The following is a 20,436-nucleotide window of genomic DNA, read 5'->3' on the forward strand; positions in this document are numbered from 1 at the left end:
CTGATGCAGAATAAAAGTGTGGTGCACAACCTCCCATTAAATGGAAGAATACCATGTGACATCCCTGATAAGTTTGCAAAATTAGTGAAGGTTTGGAGCTAGTGGTGCATGGAACACTCATCAACAGATAGTCCTCTGGTTAGTTAAAATTCTGTAGGACATGCCAGTGTTTCTTCTTTCTACTCTGCTATCTAAAATATCCTGAGAAAGCACCTTGCAGCTTAATGTTGACCCAGATCTGGTCCCTTGGTAGAAATGAATGAGCAGCATTAAGATGCTGCTGTACAATGCCCAGGCTTCTCAAGCATGGATGGCCTGTGCCACACAAAAGCAACCCTTGAGCTCCAGGAGGGGATTCAATCATACAGATGTCAGAAATGTAAAGGAGGCTAATATGCCCTTGTGTCAAGGAATGCTGAAGGAACATCTGCAGAATGCTGTCTTGCAGGCCATTAGGGCAAACAGTGAGGCTTGGAGCATGGAGAACAGACAGCTGTGCTTTTAGGGGATGTTTTCAGATGTAGAGGTCACTGGAGAAATATGTCAGTTGGCGTGGTGAGTTACCCCATGCTAAGAGAAACCAGATCAAATTTTTGGCTGGTTACCCAGGACACTCCAGGATACCTCCTCTGTAAAATGATTTTCAGCCCACATCCTCCTTCAGCAAAGGGAGTATTTGTTTACTCAGTTTTCCCTTTTCTCAGAAGCACACATACTTTGTGGGGCTCCTTGTCAGAAATAGTTCCCCACCCTGGAATGAAATCTGCTGATGTGGTTTCCTAAACTGAGGCTTGTCTGCTCACTAGGAGAGGCACAGCTTTAATTAAGGACAGTGCATAAGCCCTGTTTGAGTTGCTACAATTTTCTCAAAACCCAAGCAAGCCAGGGCAAAGGCAGAGAGTAAAGCTGGGTAATTTCAATGGAGCAGATTCTTAGTTTTATCAGAGTCCCAGAGTCAGGAGATTTAAAAAATTCTAGCTTAATTCTCTTGTTTAACCTAATATTTCTAGGAATGAGAAAAATGAGGCATCCAGAGAAGTGAGGCTTTCCCCAAGCCACTCATATTGGCATTAGATTCCAAGTCTCAAAATACCTGAGTTCAAAAAAAAATAAGTTATGGCAGCAAGTTTATAATAATGTATTTCTGCCTCCAAACTTTGATAGTTTGATAAAACCACCAAATAAACCAACAAATATACCAAGTAATTATGTGGTAACTAGGAACTGCTACAAGTCATGGAACAGAAAATAATGGCAAGACATGATCCCTGTCCACAAGATGCTTTGATAGACTAGAAAAGACATAAAAACATGAAATGAGCAGTGAACAAGCAGTAAACAAGTGTATAGCTTCATATTTTTCAATGCTATAAACCCATAAGTGAGGCACCAACCATGCAGAACAGTGTTTATAATATTATGCAGTACTAATTGGGCAGTATAGATAATTAGAAAGTATAAGAGAAATTAGAAAATGGCAAGAACTGTGGGGACTATGACTGATGGGGGAATACAGGAGCTGGGGCTTGACAGAATGCTGAATGAATGGGGTCAGACATTCTAAGGTGAGAAAAGGGCATGAACAAAAATTTGGAAGTAGAAGAAAGGTATGCATTGTGAGAGCACATTTAGGAGAGATAGCCTTGATGTATACACCTGCTGGGAGTAAGGTAAGGTTAGAGAGGTAACAGTAGGTACCAGATTCTGGTAGGTCTGAAAAGTCAAAAAAGATTTTATGTGTTGTGAGGAAAGCATTAGGGAGAAATTTTATGTTTTTCAGTAAGAAATAATAGCTCTCCCTTGAAAGCTTACAGTGTGCTACTACTCTGCTAAGCTCCTTATATGGATTATGTCACTGAGTCTTCACAACAAGCCTAGGAAGTAGTACCAGCATTACCCCTATTTTCAAATGAGGAAAATGAGGAACAAAGATACTAAGTAACATGACGAGGGTATACGGTGAATAAAAGGAGAAATCAGGATTGTAACCCAGACATGTCTGTTTCCACTGCCCATAAACACTGTGTTCTTAAATATCATGCTGTGTGATCAGGGTAATTTTCAAAAAATAAACTGGCCTCATTGTAAAATAGCCAGGGTTAGGAAGCAAGGATAATGGTTAAAAGTATCCTCAATAATTCAGACACAAGGAGGAAAGGTCCCAAGAGTAGGTGGTAAAAGTAAGAACAGTGAAAGGATTAATCCTAGAGGCAATAGTAATGTACTAGATATGTGGAGGGAAAGCAAAAGATAGCTTGGAGAGGAGTAATGCACTAGCAAAAACAGGGAAGGGGTAAGAAGAGTAACTAGTTTGTAGGGAGGTGGTACAAAGGTTAAATTAAGTTTTAGACATATTGACTTTGAGGGGACAATGAGAAATGTCCAATGGAAAACTGATGGTATTTGCAGATATACCTTTGTTCTATTTATGGGTACTTAATGAAATCTGCAAACCCAGTCCCAAAAAGATGTACACATGTGCAAACACGAAATTCTGCATCACATTTAAGAGGGCCAAACCCATATACAGAGCATTTGGTACAAAGCATGAGCAATAAATAGAGGATGGAGATGTACAGATTGGTGTTTCTTACTCATATCCAACATCATATGAATTTCTTGATTTCCAAGATCCTGTCCTGCCTGGTTCCCACCTTCCTTTCTGATTACTACCTTTCCATTTTTTTTGTTTGTCTCTTACTCTTTTCCCTTGCCAGAAAAATTGGGTGTTAACTAAGAATCTAGAATATCCTTGGTTCTCTTTTTTTCCTCACTATAGGCTCAGTTGGTTGATTTTCTATAGATTTTGTGAGTATTAAATGAAATAATACAAGTATTTTGAATAGCACAGTCCCTGGCTCATAAAAATCTCTTAGCAAATGGTAGCCATGATAATAACCTGAGAATAAACAAGCTGATTAAATGACCCAAAGAACAAGCTGCCAAAGTAGTTTTGAGAAGCTCAATGAGAAGAGCATATCACAGAAGGAGGGAGAGGATGGTTAGGGGTGTAATGTTCCTTAACAAGAAGGAGGTGAATGTTAATTTTTATCTGAATTGTCTCAAGTTAAAACCAGGAAAGAAGACTCCGCTTAATGCAAGTCAGAACAATCATTCCCAAGATGCACAGTGGTGATTAACCTCCTTTCCTTGTGCTGACATGAGAAGAGCAGTGTGTTGTGGTAGTGGCAGTTGCTATGGTTTATAAGATAATTTTAACCCTGTCATTATTAGAAAACTTGGAAAATAAGCACTCCAAAAAATATTCGAACAAGTTCAGAATATAGTTTTCAAGCTGAAAATTCAGAAGTCAACCATTTCTCCAAAGTCAATTCTCCCCTAATCAGGTCTCATGCATTTAGAACCACTATTCAGGCAAGAATACCATGCAAATATGCTTCTGGCAGCTTTTAAATGAAACAGCATCCTCTTATCAGTTCCCAGCCTGGTCACTCCTAATGAGACTGCATATGCTTTTCAACATAAAAATAAGTGCTATGCTCTGCCATTTGCAAACAGTTTAATCAGGTCTCCTGAAAAACTGGCAGGATTTCTTCAAGTTTCAAGGGGTAACAACAGTTTCCTAAGCCAATTTTGATGGACCACATACCAAGAGAGGTATAACTCTCTGAGAAAGGTCTACAGCTTTAAAAAAATTATATTTTTGTTTTTTAAATTATAGTTGACATATTATATTATATTATATTATATTATATTAGTTTCAGGTGTACAACACAGTGATTAGACATTTATACAACTTGTTATCACCCTGATAAATCCAGTACCCATCTGACACCATACATTGTTATTACAATACTACTGACTATATTCCCCATGCTATATTCTGCCTCCCTGTGACTATTTTGTAACTACCAATTTGTACCTCTTAATCCCTGCTCCCCTCACCAATTCCCCCAATCTGACAACCATCAACATGCTCTCTGTATCAATGAGCTGTTGTTTGTTTATCCTGTCCTCTAGATTCCACATATGACATTTGTCTTACTCTGTCTGACTTACTCTACTCAGCACAACACCCTCTAAGTCCATCCATGATGTTGCAGATGGCAAGATGCAATTCTTTTTTAGGCTGAGTAATATTCCATTGTATACGTGTACTACCTCTTCTTTATCCATTATCCACTGATGGACACCAGGTAGCCTCCCTATCTTGGCGACTGTAAATAATTCTGCAATGAACATATGGAATCACATGTCCCTTCAAAGTAGTGTTTTGGGTTTCTTCAGATAAATATACAGAAGTGGGATAACTGAGTCCTTTCTCTGTCTCCTGTTGTTGCCTTTGTTTTAAAGTCTATTTTGTCTGGTATAAGTATTGTTACCCCAGCTTTTTGTTTGTTTGTTTCAATTTTCATGAAACATCCTTTTCCATTCCTTTACTTTTAGTCTGTGTGTGTCTTTTGATCTCAAGTGAGACTGTTGTAGGCAGCATATGTAAGGGTCTTGTTTTCCTATCCATTCAGCCACCTTATCTTCTGATTGGAACATTTAAACCATTTACATTTAAAATAATTGTTGCTAGATATGTAGTTATTGCCATTTCATTATTCATATTTTATATATTTTTTTCTTTTTTCTTCTATTCCAGTTTTCCAAAATTGTTTATTTGGGCAGACCAGGAGACAGAGAGGCCCTGAATCTAAAAGAAGGTGCTGGCTCTCTTGGTTGTAAAGTGTGGCTTGTGCTGGTGACATGGACCCAGTAGGACAACAGGAACTTGATCTTGGAGTCGTAGAACTGCTTGATTGCTGGTTGGTGGCACTTGCTGTCTGTGATCTTCTCCACCTTCATGATATATATTGAGTAGGCCTGGGCATGGTGCCGAGCCTCCAGGTCTCAGTAGCACTGGGTGATGGTGCATGCAAAGGTCAGGTCACAGTACTTCCAGTGCATGTTGTGGGTGTGACTTCAGGAGGTGTAGCACAGCCAGATACCAAAATTCTTTAACCACAAGGGGGGATTTCTAGAATACATGTCCACAGTAGACAATTTCCCCTGAAGACTTCTTCATCTCTTCAGCTGAGACATAAAGCACCAGATGCGAGGCTTGGTGATAACATGGTTAGATGTGAAGATGCACATGTGGTAGAGGGACAGTGTATAGCACTTGGGGGTGGGCAGGCAGCGCCCCACCACCTTGTATTCTCACAGCATGCCTGAGGCCTTCATAGCTCTGTCGCTGCATTTGCCACCGCCTACAAATGGAAGTGTCTTCCCTCACACAGCCAATCACCATGACTTCATTGCATGAAATCAATTTCCTTCTCCTTAAAGATGTACCTCATTTCCTGTTATACTAGCTTGGTGATGGTAAACTCCTTTAGCTTTTTCTTGTTAGGGAAATTCTTTATCTATCTGTCAATTCTAAATTAAACCTTTTCTTGATAGAGTAATCTGGATTGTAGGTCCTTGCTTTTCATGACTTTGGATATTTCCTGCCAAGCCCTTCTGGCCCACAAACTTTGAGAAAACGTTGAGAAATCAGCTGACAGTCATATGGGAGCTCCCCTGTAGGTAACGAACTGCTTTTCTCTTGATGCTTTTAAGATTCTCTCTTTACCATTAACCACTGACATTTTAGTTATGATGTGTCTTGCTGTGGGCCTCTTTGGATTCAGCTTGTTTGGAGCTCTCTGTGCCGCCTGGGCTTGTACATCTATTTCCTTCATCAGTTTTCAGCCATTATTTCAATTCCTTGTTCTCTCTTCTTCTGGTATCCCTATGATGTGAATGTTATTACACTTTATGTTGTCCCAGAGGCCCTCTTAAACTATCCTCATATTTTTGGATTCCTTTTTCTTGTTGCTGTTTTGATTGGGTGTTTTCTGCTACCGTATCTTCTAAACCACTGATTCAATCCTCTGCTTCATCTAATCTACTGTCGATTCCTCCTAAGGTATTCTTCATTTCAGCTATTGTATTCTTCATTTCTGACTGGTTCTTTTTCATATTTTCTATCTCCACTTTTATGTTTTCTTTCTCTTTGTTAAAGTTCTCACTGAGTATATCTACTCTTCCCCTAAGTTCATTGAGCATCCTTATAACAGGTGGTTTGAACCCTGCATATGTAGTAGATTGTTTGTTTCCATTTTTTTTAGTTCTTTCTCTGGAGCTTTGTTCTGTTCTTTTTTGTCATACCTCTTTGACTGCCTACATGTGTTTATTTTTATGAACACAAGGTAGGGCTACTATGTCCCTCAATCTTAGTAGAGTAGGTGAATGTGGAGCCAGCCAATTTTGCATCTCTACCTCTCCAACCAATCTCAAGGTGGCCTCTTCTGTGTCCCCAGTTATAAGACTTCTGTTGAGCTAGACTTCAGGTGACTCTTGATGATAGCTGTTCTGTAGTTTACCTTAAATTTTGATATGGTTATGAGAGGAAGAATGCACAGCATTTACCTACTCCTCCATCTTGACTGGAAGCCTACGGCTTCTTATTCATAATTTTTCCATTTAAAAAACAAATCTGTCTACTTCTAGAGATCTCTTAAGTGAAACTGGACTTCTGCTGGTTGGCTTTACAAATGCAGGGTTAGGTTCTAGCAGATCTGCTCGCAAATAACTTATTAGAAGTCAGCAAGAGTCTCGGAGAAGAAAGTACTTATTTTTCCCCAGCAACTGGGTATTATCACTAGAAAATATGTGTATGGAGGAGGGAGGGGGTAGAGAATACATGAACTATTTCTGTAAATAAACAACTTAGTAAGTCAAATGCATAATTCCTAAAATTTCCATCTGCAAATTTATATTTCAGATTTCTCAAAAAATATAATGCAAATTAGCTGGCTTTTCATTCCTGCTTCTCTTCTCCTGTGATCATCCCCAATTTCAGCCATGATTCACTAAATATTCTTCCCCATTGGAAATTATAAAATAATATCCTAGCTCATTGTTTCATTTTATATTGAGCTTCATTGCGTTTTTAGGCATATACACTGTCAGCTCTCCTTCCTTTTCTGAAAATCTTTTTTATTGACAATTCAATCATGTCAAGTTTGGAACAGGAGAGGCACTGATTTGATCAGCTATCACTGGATTTACAATATATAAATGACAGTACCATATCTAGCCCTCGTCTAAAACAGCTGCCTTTTATCGATTTATATTCCACTGGCAAGGAAGAAGAATTGCAGCACAATGTAGTGGTATGATCCAAGATCAATACCAATTTTTTTCTTAATGACACAAAGGCCAAGATAAGAACAGCATAAGTCAAAGCTAGACAGATCAAATTTGTCCAATATCCCTTTCAATTACTGAAGAACTTGCACAGGGATGTATAACATTAAAGCAAAGGAGAGTATTATTCCAAGTGGTTTAAAATTATGACATCAAACAAGACTGAATAGCATCCTCAGATATGATATGGAATTGAAATGAGTTGAGAATGGAAGACCATCATCTCCTACCTTGGTCTGAAAGCAGCTGAGCACCTCCGGAATTACTCTAATTACTAGAACTCAGAACACTGACTCAGTTGTGTAATCCAAAGGATGAGGATTTAAACCAGAACTCCAGCACCAAACATGCTGAATTCCTTAGATGTTGGTATTGAACGATAGGTAATGAAATGTGAAATAGACTGGTTGCCCTTCAGAATATATGTATTACAGGAACCTAAAAAGTAAATTACCCTAATGACTTTACAAGTTCAACAGAGTGGTTAGGTCACATAAACTCTGGGCAAGTTGTAAAGTTTCAGCTATCTCCACTATGGCAATAAAAGGCTGCCCAATCCTGTGAGAATCTAGGAAGATTCCTTTATTTCAGCTAAAATGGAGCTGGGGACAGGTCAAAGCAGTTCATTCAAAATCTGTTGCACCACAATCCAAACCTACACAATGGAAAATTATGATAAAATCAGTTCAGAGGAATACTGGAATGAAGACTATCTAGGTGATTTTAATTTTTTTTAAACCTGCTACCAACACTGAAGAAAGCAGAGGCTTCTCCTCATTAAACTATGTCTCAGTTTCACTTGCATATCTTCCTGAGGGTCTCTTTGCTTCCGTTTTGTCCACTCCAACATACACAAATATGGTATACACTTTAAATAACAACAGGGGTTTTTTTGGTCATAGAATATAAGCTCAATATAGATTAGGTAAATTATAAACTAGAGGTGTTCAAGAGAAGCACAATGAAATCTTAGGAGGGCTTTTGTGAAATATGTTGTGAAAGGAATTAAAATACCTGATCAGTAGCATAATAGATGATGTTTGAATTCCTTCTAGTCCTGAGTTTCTATGTATCTAAGTAATAACAGTTCAAATGCCCTACTACTATTAAAAAAAAGTACAGAGTAAAAAGAGCATGGGTATTTGGAATCAAACTGACCTGGGTTTTCAGAATGGACCTTGCAACTTCCTAGCAGTGTAATCTGGGGCAAGTTACTTAGCCTCTCTGTATGTCAGTTGCAGGCACAGTTACAAGTGTGCTATATATCATATCCCATTTGATCTTCGCAACAATCCTATTAGGTTGTAATCTCTCTCCATTTTAAAGATGAAAAAGAGCTCAGTGAGCTTAAGTAAACTTGCTAAGATCATACACAGTTGTTGAGACTGGATTTAAACCAATGGTCTATGTGTTTCCAAAATCTACTCTTACCATTACTATCATCATGCTACAATCATTTCAGTTCAATCTAAGCTTGAGCTATTTTCTTTACTATCTCTTTCACTGAGAAATCAAGTTAGGACCACACAGTTAACCACACGGAACTGTATATAATCCCATCTACAATGTGAGCAGCCAATGGCAACTTAGATGTCTACTCAGGAAATGCTTAGAAAAAACATGGAAACCTTACTTCCTTAAGCCATGTTTGTTACCAGCATCATCATTATAATATATCAAACTGAAGAATAAAAGTGTCCCAGTTCTAAAGACAAAAAATGGAAGTTGTAACTAGAATGTAAAAGGCAACCTGAAACATCTCTCAATACAGTCAATTTTGATTTGATTTTCAAGTAGTGCTGCCAATCCATTTTTTCTTGCAAATTAGTGCAATATTTACTGATCATGACATCAAATGATTCAATTTAGCTGCAGATAACAAAAGCAGGCCATTTTTCCAGTGTAAAGTAATCAGAAATAGGATGCCTCGTTTTTCATAAAATATCATGCTAGGATTTTGAGTGACAGTAAAACTGTTGTTACCATATGGGTTGTGGTCATGGCAGGTTTGGTAAGACAATCTAGTAGTTAGCACTGTTAGGAGGTCAGGAAGCCAAAGAGGTAAGACGGAAATAAAGAAAGATACAAACATCAGAAATCAGAGCAAGTAGTGGGATCATCTGTTTGAGTGGAGCAAATGGGAGAAAATACAAGAAATCATTAAATAGTGAACCTAGCTTGAACCTGATATTCTCACATACTTTCTCTCACAGAAAGAATATATCAGGTATCTTTAGCTAGCACCAAAGAGGGTAATGATATCTGGCTGGCAAGGTCTTTTAAAGGTATTGGACAGCTGTAAAGAGCTGAGCAAAAAAGGCAAATGAACAACAAGCTGGTAGGTGGGAGACAGTACAAGAATGTGATTAGGCACTCACCCTGGCACTGGAATCTCAAACTGACTGTATTCAAAGTTATGACTGGGAAAATGTATGCCAGGAAGTTAGTCCAACAGCCAGCACATAGTAATATCTTAACACATGTTTTTAACTCCTGAAAAAGGGATTGTGCCTAAAAATCAAAGTATAGAAGGTTTCAAGTATATACCAAGTGATCTTTCTAGTCAAACATTTGTATAGAAATATTTTCAACAGAATTCATTTTTTTCAATACATAACTGAAAAATTAGAATTAATGATCAAGGAAAACTGCAAAATAGTTTATTTGGGAAATATAAATGTATACTAATTATCACCAGTTACCAACGTATATACACCATTGACTAATAAACTCTCTGACTTCATAAATAGGGAGAAAAATTTTCGGTAAAGATCATAGCCACTTATAGTCATGCTCCACAAAACAACATTTCAGTCAACAATGGACTAGATGTACAATGGTGGTCTTAGAAGATTATAATTAAGCTCAAAAACTTCTCTTGCCTGGTGATATCTTAGCTGTCATAACATCATATTACAACACATTATTTGTGGTGATATTGGTGTAAACAAACCTACTGCACTACTAGTTGTGTAAAAGTATAGCACATACAAACACAGTAGTAGGATATGGGATCTAAGTTTCTTTAAGTACATTCTATGATGTTCATATAATTATGAAATCGCCTAACAATGCACTTCTCAGACCATATCTCTATCATTAAGTGGTACATGACTATACCCATACTTTGAATTTCTGTATCTTTTTGGCATGTTCTTAAGTGGCCCAAATAAATGAAGAGCAACAATGTCACAATCTTTATGTAGTCAAAGACATCTATAATTTGGTAATATTAACCATAAATAGTTCTGTCGAAACTGTAGTGGAATGGATAGTTACCTTCTCTCTCTGTTGAAGCATTTCCTTCTTTTTGTACTTCATAGATATAGAAACACACATACTTCAGAGTCAGAAGGCATGAAACCAAGGCCTAATTCTACCACTTAGTGGCTGAAAAATTCTCAGTGCCTCAGGTCCCCCACCTACATAACAAAGACAATAATATCTACCCTTCTTAGTGTAAGTATTATTCATCTTTATATCAGTCATGGACCCCAAAACTGTGCAAGGTGAATAGTAGGCAGATGCCTAAGAAACATTTGTTGCTTGGTGATAAAAATTTCAAAAAGAAGATAATATTTTATTGACCCTAGAATTTTATGTTTGCCAGAAACTCATTAAAAAATAAATATAATAATTCTACAATCATCATTGACACTCAAAATTATTTTGTGCTTCAGCCATATTCCAGCTTCATCTTTGAATTGGAATCACTTAATCCAGTAAACAGGTAACTGCAGAGACTATGCATTTTCACCTTCCTAAAGAACATGCATAAGTATCACATGCCAAACATTCAAACATGTTCAGAAGATAAAATTAACCTAATTACCATAGGAAACAAACAAGATACAAAGTCTAATAGTATAAAATATACTAAATGTCCAGGACATAATCCAAAATTACTTAATATACGAAGAACAAAGAAACAAACAAACAAACTTCATATGGGCAATGTTTGTCAATAGTTCCAGCTCTGAGATGACACAAATGATAGAGTAATCAGATAAAAATGTTAAAGCAAATATTATTAAAATGTTCTAATAAGATCAAACACTCTTGACAGGAATGAAAAGACAGGATATTTCTGCAAAGAAATAGAAGTTATAAATGAGGACCAAATATAAATTTTATGTCTGAACAACACAATAACCAAAATTTACAACTCACTAGATGAATTTAATGGCAGAATGGAGATGACAGAGAAGTCAGTAAATTTAAAGATTTAAATCCATAGAAATCCTCCAATTTGAATAACAGATAAGAAAAAGATTTTAAAAGAAAGAAGAAAGAAAAAGAAAGAAAGAGAGAGAGAAAGAAAGAAAGAGAGAGAGAGAGAGAGAGAGAAAGAAAGAAAGAAAGAAAGAAAGAAAGAAAGAAAGAAAGAAAGAAAAAGAAAAGAAAAGAAAAGAAAAGAAAAGAAAAGAAAAGAAAAGAAAAGAAAAGAAAAGAAAAGAAAAGAAAAGAAAGAAAATGAAGAGAGTGAACAGAGGCTTAGATATTTGTGTCATCAAGTTCCCAAAAAGAGGAGGAGGAATATGGTGCAGAAAAACATTTAAGGAAATAGAGGCTAAAACTTTTCCAAAATTTGGCAAAATACACAAATCTATAGATTCAAGAAGCTCAGTAAACTTCAAACTGGATAAACTCAAAGAAATCCATACCCAGTCACATAAACATCAAATTGCTGAAGACTAAAGAAAAAAGAAAAATACTGAAAGTGGCTAAAAATAACATATAACTTAAAGAGAAATAACAATCTGAATGACTATGGTTTTCTCATGAGAAACAATGGAGGCATGAAAAAAGCAACACAATTTTAAAGTGCTAAAAGAACAAAACTATCAATGCAGAACTTTGTAGCCAGTGAAATTATCTTTCAGAAATGGAGATGAAATAAAAATATTCTAAGGTGTTGGAAAACTAAGAGAATTCATAGCAATTGAAGTTTCTTTTTACAGAGGAAAATAATACCAGAAGGAAAATTGGAAACTCAGAACTGAATGAAGAGAAATGGAAAACCTAAATATCCAATATAAATTAGACTCTTCTTCTCCTCTTGAGTTATTTAAAATATACTTTACAGTTAAAAGCAAACATGATAACTATGCCTGATGGCATTTCATTTTATTTGAATAAGACAACTACAATATAAAAGGGACACAAAAAGGGACCTATATGGTGGAGGTTTTCTGCATTCAGCTTGAAGTAAAAAAAAATAGACTGTAAAAAGGCTGTGAAAAGTAAAGTATGCATATTGTAATCCCTAGAGCAATCACTAAAAAAAACTATATACAAAGACATAGTAAAAAAATAAATAAACTCAATGGATTAATATAAAGTGTTCAAATAACCCAAAGGAAAACTGGAAGGAAGGAAAAAAATAAGGAACAGAAGGGAAAAAAAAATGAACAAAATGACAGATTCAAAACATATCAATGATCACATTAAAAGTAAATAGTCTAATGATCTAACTAAAAGATGGAGATTGTAAACTATAAGCTGTCTACAAGATATCCATTTCAGATATAATTATGTAAGTACATTAAAAACTAAAAGATGGAGAGTGATGATAGCAAAAAAATGGCAGAGTACAGACTTCTGAAAATTTGTTTCTCCATAAAAACAATGAAAAAGTGGATGAAAATGTAAGAATCAGAATTCTAGGAATTAACAAAATGAATGGAGCAACCCAGGATGCATTTGTTTTAAATGACTGAATCTTGGTGATAACCGTGAACTTCGTGGCACTTTAACTTGCTCTAGGACTATCTCCTACTCTCTACCTCTTCCATAACCTTGAAAAATAGCCTGTATTCCTGAAGGAGCTGCATGGAACTTGAGATTTCTTGAAGCCTCATTCCCAAAGAATTGTCATGATGTGATGTGTCTAGAGGTTCCCCCCAAAAAACTACTTACCAGGCTCTCTGTATTTGACCTGATTTGTAGTGTGCAAGTGTGAAAAGCATTTTCCCAGGAAGACGGATGTTTGCCAAAGAAAATTACTGAGTGTTTTAACTTTATAATTCTCTGAGGTGATAGATAACAGCTACAGCATAAAAAAAAAAAAACTAAAAAAAAAAAGATTAGCAGAAAAATGCAGAAGACATATTCATAGGGGCTTTGAAAATATTGGATATATTCCTGGGAATATAGATGGGTACTTACATGTGTAGAGCTGTGCTCGTGCTCAAGAAAGGCCTGAGAAGGAAGAAAGATCTCACGGTGGCTCTGTGCAAGCTAGAAGTGATGGCTACTGCAAAGTTGTCAATTGCCTGGCTGACTTTTAAAGACATGCCCCAGCACACATACAGAGCCACAGCAAAGACTGAAAAATTAGGCACTTAAGGAAATTTCTGTCCAATTATTAGCTAATCAATAAGGTAACCAAACAGAAACTTCAGTGTTCACACACAGCAAAAATACAGACTTTACAGAATTAATTCAGAAAACTCACAAAACAAACAAGCAAACACACTTAAATAAGTAGAAACAACAGACACTGGAGAGGGGAAGAATCTGATTTCCAGAGTTGCCACATTGTATTATTTTAAATGTCCAGTTTTTAACCAAAAAAAGCCACAAGACATGAAATGGAACAAGAAAACATGGCCCATATGCAGGTAAAATAAAAGCATTCAACAGAAACTTCTGAAGAAGCACAGACATTAGACTTACTGAACAAAGACTTTGAATCAGCTATTTAAACGTTTTAAAAATTAAAGGAAACCATGCCTAATGAACTAAAGGAAAGCACAAGCATGCTGTCTTACCATGAAGATAATATTAATAGAGATAGAAATTATTAAAAAGAACTAAATATAAATTCTGAACTTAAAAGGTAAAACAAAAATTTTTTTAAAATTCACAACAAGGGCTCAAGAGCAGATTTGAGCAGGCAGAAGAACGCATCAGTGAACTGGAAGATACATCAATTGAAATTATTTTGCAGGGAACAGAAAGAAAAAGAAATGAAGAAAAATGAACAGATCCTCAGAGACCTGTAGGGCATCATCAAGTATAACAACATATACATAATGGGTGTCCCAGAAGGAAAGAAGAGAAAATGGAAGAAAGAATATTTGAAGAAATAATGGCCAAAAATTTCCAAAAAATTAGTAAAAACATAAATCTACACATTCGGGAAGCTTAACAAACTCTAAGTAAGATAAGGTCAATAACATCCACACATAGACACATAATAATCAAACTTTTGAAAGGTAAATAGAACCTTGAAAGCAACAGAAAAAATTGACTTATATACAAGGGATCAATAAGATTAGCAGCCGATTTCTCATTAGAAACCATGGAGGGTAGAAGGAAGTAGGATTACATATTCAAAGTGGTGAAAAAAACTGTCAAAGAATTCTATGTCTAGCAAAACTATCCTTTGAATGAAAAAGAAATTGGGGAGTAACTTCTTAATGGATACCGGGTTTCCTCTTAGAATGATGAAAATGTTTTACAAGTATAAATACACACACACACATATATGTATACATATATATATACACATATATATGTATATATATATGTGTATATATACATATATATAATGTAGTGGTTGTTCAACACTGTAATGTAATAATTGTCACTATATTATTTACTTTAAAATGGTTAATTTTATTGTATGTAAATTTCACCTCAATTTTAAAAAATTACAGTAAGATTAAAGATATTCCTAAATAAAAACTGAGAAAATTTGTCACCTGCAGTTCTGCACTACCATAAAAACTGAAAAAAATTATTTAGGCTAAAATGAAAGGGCACTAGAGAGTAACTCCAATCCACATAAAGAAATAAAAAATACTATTAGCAGTAATGAGTATGAATTGATTTTTGTTCATAATTCTTTTTTTGTCCTACCTTATCTAAAACAAAAATTATAGATTTGCATTTATGGAAACAATATAATTGTGACAACAGCAGTATAAAGCAGAGGGAGAAACCAGAAGTTTTTACATATTATTTCAAATTGATATTAATCTGAACTAGATTCTCATAAATTAAGAAATTAATAGTAATCCCAAAGAAAAGCATTAAGAAACTAACTAACTAATATATAGCAAAAGAAATCACAAGAGAATTAAAGTAGTACAGTGAAAAGTATATTTAAAGAAAAGAAGGCAGAAATGGAGAAATAGCAAAACAAAATATAACACATAGAAAACAAATGGCAATACGGCAGATGTAAATCTTACCCTATCTGTGATTACATTAAATAAGAATGTATTAAACTCTCTAGTTAATAGGCAGAGACTGACAGACTAGATACAAAAACATGATCCAACTATATTGTGTCTACAAGAAACACACTTTAGATTCAAAGATACAAATATGTTGAAAGTAAGAGGATAGATAAACCATGAAAACAGTATCCAAGAGAGGTAAAGTGCCTATACTAATATTAGATAAAAATCATTACTAGAGACAAAGGACATTTTGTAATGGTAAAAGGTTAATCCATCAAGGATATATAACAATTATAAGTATATCTGAATCAAATAACAGAGCCCCAAAATACATGGGCAAAAACTGAGAGAATTAAAGAAACAGAAATTCAACAATAATAGTTAGAGACATTAATACCGCATCTTCAATAACATATAGCACCACTAGAAAATTAAAAGTAAAAGGATAGAAAATAATATATCATACAAATACTAATCAAATAAGAGTGGCTATATTAAAATCAGAAAAAGTAGAATATGAAGCAAAAAGAATTATCAAGGATAAAGAGGGACATTACATAATGATAAAAGTGTCAATCCATGAAGAAAGAATAGCAATCCTAAATGTGCATGTACCTAACAACAGAACTTCAAAATACATGCAGACTCAACATTGTAAAAATATCAATTCCCCCAAATTGATCTACAGACTTAACAGGATTGAAACTAAAATTCTTGAAAGATTTTCTTTGCATACACAGACAAGCTGATCCTAAAATTCCTATGGAAATCCAGAAGACCCAGAATAACCAAAACAATTTTGAAAAAAATAATAATAAAATTTGAGGAATGAGAGCATCCAATTTTAAATCTTACTATAAAGCTCCAGTACTTTAGATTGTGAACAGTGTTATACCGGTATAGATTTATGGCAAAACTGAAAGTCCAGAAATAGATCCACACAAATATGACCAATTGAGTTTTGACAAAGGTTCAAATGTAATTAATAGAGCACAAGTTGTCTTTTCAGCTATGGTGTTGGAATAATTAGACACATTTATGGAAAAATAATGAACCTCCCCTAAAATAATGTCTTATAGAGAAAGTAATTCAAAATTAATTATAGATCTAAATGCAAATTATAAAACCATAATTTTTTTGGAAGGAGACATGGAAGAAATTGTTTGACTTGAGGTGAGACAGAATTCTTTTACATGACACAAACACAATTTTTTTTAAAAAGATGATAATTTGGAGTAATTTATCATGATTAAAACTTTTGCTGTGAGAAAGATACTTTTTTAAAGAGAACAAAATGTCAAGCTACAGACTGGAAGAAAATATTTGCAAATCACATATTCCACAAAGAATTTGTATCCATAATATGTAAAGCTTGCTCATGAAATAGATCTCCTAGGGCATTATGCTTAGAGGAAAAAAGACAATCTCAAAAGTTTACTGTGTGATTCCATTTATATACATTATCAAAGTGACAAAGTTATAGTATTAGAAAATACATCAGTGGTTACTATGAGTTAGAGTTGAAAGATAAGTGTGACTGGTAAAGGGTTACAAAAGAGATATTGTCGTGATAAAACAGTTGTTTCCTGATTTTTATGATGTGTATTCAAATCTACACATGTAATAAAATTTCATAGAACAATACATGAAATAAGTACATGTAAAATTTAGCAAAATCCTAATCAAGTGTATACTTGAGTTAATAGTATTGTGACACTTGTTGATTTCCTGGTTTTGACAATGTACTATGGTTATATAAAATATTATCAGCAGGAGAATCTAGGTGAATGGTACATGGTAATCCTCTGTACTATTTTGCAATTTGTTGTGATTCTTAAACTACTTCTAAATAAGAAGTTATAAATAAAAAACACTCAACAGAATGAAAAACAAAAAAAAATCCAATTTAAAAATGGGCAAAAGACTTTAACAGACACTTCACTAAAGATACATAGATGGCCAATAAACACATAAAAAGATACTTGACATTAACCATTAGAGGACTACAGATTAAAGCCACTGTTGAGATACTATTACATATCTGTTAAAATGACTAAAATAAATATTGCTGACAATACTAAGTGCTGATAAGTATCTGAAATAATAGCAACTCTCATCCATTGTTGGTGGGAATACAAAATAGTACAGCCACTCTGGAAAACCACTTAGCAGGTTCTGATAAAGTTAAACATACACTTCTCATATGACCCAGAAATCCCACATCTAGGCATTTATCCAAAAGAAATGAAAACTTATGACATTATGTTAACACAAAAACTTGTACTCAGTTGTGTATAGCATCCTTATTGTAACTTCTCCAAACCGGTAGCAACCCAAATACCTTTGATTTGAAAATGGAAGAAATGTAGTATATCCAAACCATGGAGTACTAGTCAGTGGTAAAAAGGAACACACTATTCATACATGCAACAACTTGGATGAACCTCAAAGGCATCATGCTGAATGAGAGAAGTCAGCCTCAAAGGTTGCAAAAGTGTAAAATCTCATTTATGTGACATTCTGGAAAAGGCAAAACTATAGTGACAGAGAACAGATCAGTATTGCTGGGAGTTTTTTGGTGTGACAGATCTGTTCTATATCCTCATTTTGGTGGTGGTCACATGAATTTATGCAGGCATTAATAATTAAAAAGCTGTATACCAAAAGAGTCAATTTTATTGTATATAAATTTATAATTTATAAAATTACCCTGATTATGCCAGCAATACAATCATTTCACAACCCAGAGATTTAAAAATGAGAGCACATACCTATATGCATACATAGCACAAAATGCAGGCATTTTCTAAGTGTTTCACAAATATTCATTTGATTTTCACAATAATATTATAAGTACTAGAATTTTCTCCATTTCACACGCAAGGAAAGTGATACATATATATTGAGGTTTAAAAAATTGTCTAAAATGGCAGAGCAAGGAAGTAGTGAGGTTAGGATTAAAGCCAAGTTTCAGTCTAAGTCCAGATTCTCTGCTGTTAACCATGAAGCTTTGCTATATTATATGCTTGTTGCTATGAGCTCTTTAGAAGACACACTCTTCTCATTAATAAAACAATCCGAGGTACTTATTAACTGATATTTTCTGAAGAAACTCCTTAAGATTTAGAAAGATCAATTCATGTACCCAATTAGTCAGAAAGAGACTGAAAGAGAAAGTGAAAGATATACCTGTCATAATTTATACCTCACTTTCCCATGTACTGTATTGATTAATGCAGGTGGCTGGTTTCTTGCCATTAGTTTTTTGTTCTTACAGAAGAAATCCATATCATACTTGTTACTTAAATATAGACAAAAATGAACCTTCACAATTCAGAAAACTGCCAAAGGAAGTTTGGGATTCTTACAGTAGCTAGAGAAGGAAGAGTTTTTGGTTTGTGTTTCCTCCTACCACAATGCCTTTGACTACATTCAGAATAGTTAATGAAAACTTACACATGCCAAAGTCCTGAGCAAAGACAAAAAGAAGTAAGTAATATAAAATTCCTCCTTGGGGAAAGGAAAGAAAATAGATGTTACTGAGGGTCACGCTTAATTATTGTTTTAGAAATAAAATTGACCAGAAATCTTCATTGGGTGGTGCTGTTTAAACCATACTATTTATGCAAGGTTTGATTTTACTTTTAGGGGAAAACAGAGCCAGATATGTCACTTCAAGATGGAAATGAATCCTGAAGATTTTTATAGTTAGGATGACTTTGGAAGGTTTTCATCTTTTATGTGTTCAAAATAAGTCCTAAAACGATTTTGTGAAGTAGACAGGGAATGAACCTAATAAGAGATTAAGTAATGTACAAGGGCAAGGACATATATAAGATTTGTAACTAAATACCCCTGAAAACATTCAGCAACTATCCCCAAATCCACATCATACACCACAGCCAGCTGTGAGCTGTAAGGTCCACCATTTGAGAATGAAACTGCCTGTTTGCATTTCGAATACATGCTTCTGCCAGTGATTTGAAAGTGTGAGGGCAGAAGTGCACCAGTGTTTAGGAAGGAGGAGAGAGGGTGTGATTAAAATTGGGAGAAGAGCATGGTACATTGGCTATTCATTGAACAAACAGGTGCTAGGCACCTGCTAAGTGCTGGACACTGCATTAAGGGCAGGAGATACAGATATGGCTAAGACCTGGCCACCACCTGCCACTGGGAGCTCACAATCTGGTTTGGGAAATCCCAGAACATTTGGGAAAGTTCAAGTGGAGCTGTGCAACTGGAGTTTACAGGGCAGACAAGGATAGATCATCAAGACATAAGCTAAAAGACTATACAATAAGTACATATTGAAGGACTTTGTATTCTTTGCCAAGGAATTTTATATTTTATGTCTTCTGATTAAACACAAGTAATCCATGTTTACTGTAGAACACTTTTAAAAATACTGAAAATCAAAATGTAAAAAAAAATCACCTTCAATTCCACTACCTAAATCTGTACATTCTGTGTCTGTGTCTCTCCCTCTTTCTAGATATAGATATGTCTCTCTCTCCATCTATTGAGAGAAATACACATATAATCACATACACGTTTTCCCTCACTTAAAATATAAGGAATATTTATTCATATCATTAAATCTTCATCGACATCTTTTTAACAGCCACATAGGATTCCATCATATTGTTATTTCATGATTTAACCAGTCATTTACTGCTGGTTGTTTCCTATTTGTGCAATGGTAATTGCATTTTTGAAATGTAATTGTGTTTGTATTCCATGATGGCTATTGTCCAGAAACGTGGCAGTTGTAGGCTGCACAAGGGTAAAACTGGTAAGGAGAAAAGGGAGATGCGAAGATCATTAAGAGATAAATAAGGAGAAAAGTCGGGCAGTATACAAAAAAAAAAACAGATTCATGTAAGGTGGTTTCTAGTAGAGAGAGAATACTAAGAGGGAAGGAAGAATCTGTCTATGCTGTCAACCCTAGTTGGTTATTCATTCAATGAAACTTTACTGAACACCTATTCAAAACGTGAATCAACCTAGACCTTGGGTCCTAGAGATTTCCAATGTGATTTCCTAT

At 34.9% G+C, this 20,436-nt stretch overlaps 1 protein-coding gene and 1 pseudogene across 1 annotated transcript in view; both read right to left on the minus strand.

Moving 5' to 3' along the window:
* Window positions 1–20,436, minus strand: part of GPC3 (glypican 3) — a 409,732-nt gene that overhangs the window by 246,657 nt on the left and 142,639 nt on the right. The gene's annotated exons all lie outside the window — the stretch shown is intronic.
* LOC118607866 lies at window positions 4,545–5,756 on the minus strand (annotated as a pseudogene).

This window comes from Rousettus aegyptiacus, unplaced genomic scaffold (genome assembly GCF_014176215.1).
Source record: "Rousettus aegyptiacus isolate mRouAeg1 unplaced genomic scaffold, mRouAeg1.p scaffold_m13_p_9, whole genome shotgun sequence".
In the NCBI taxonomy this organism is placed as follows: Eukaryota; Metazoa; Chordata; class Mammalia; order Chiroptera; family Pteropodidae; genus Rousettus; species Rousettus aegyptiacus.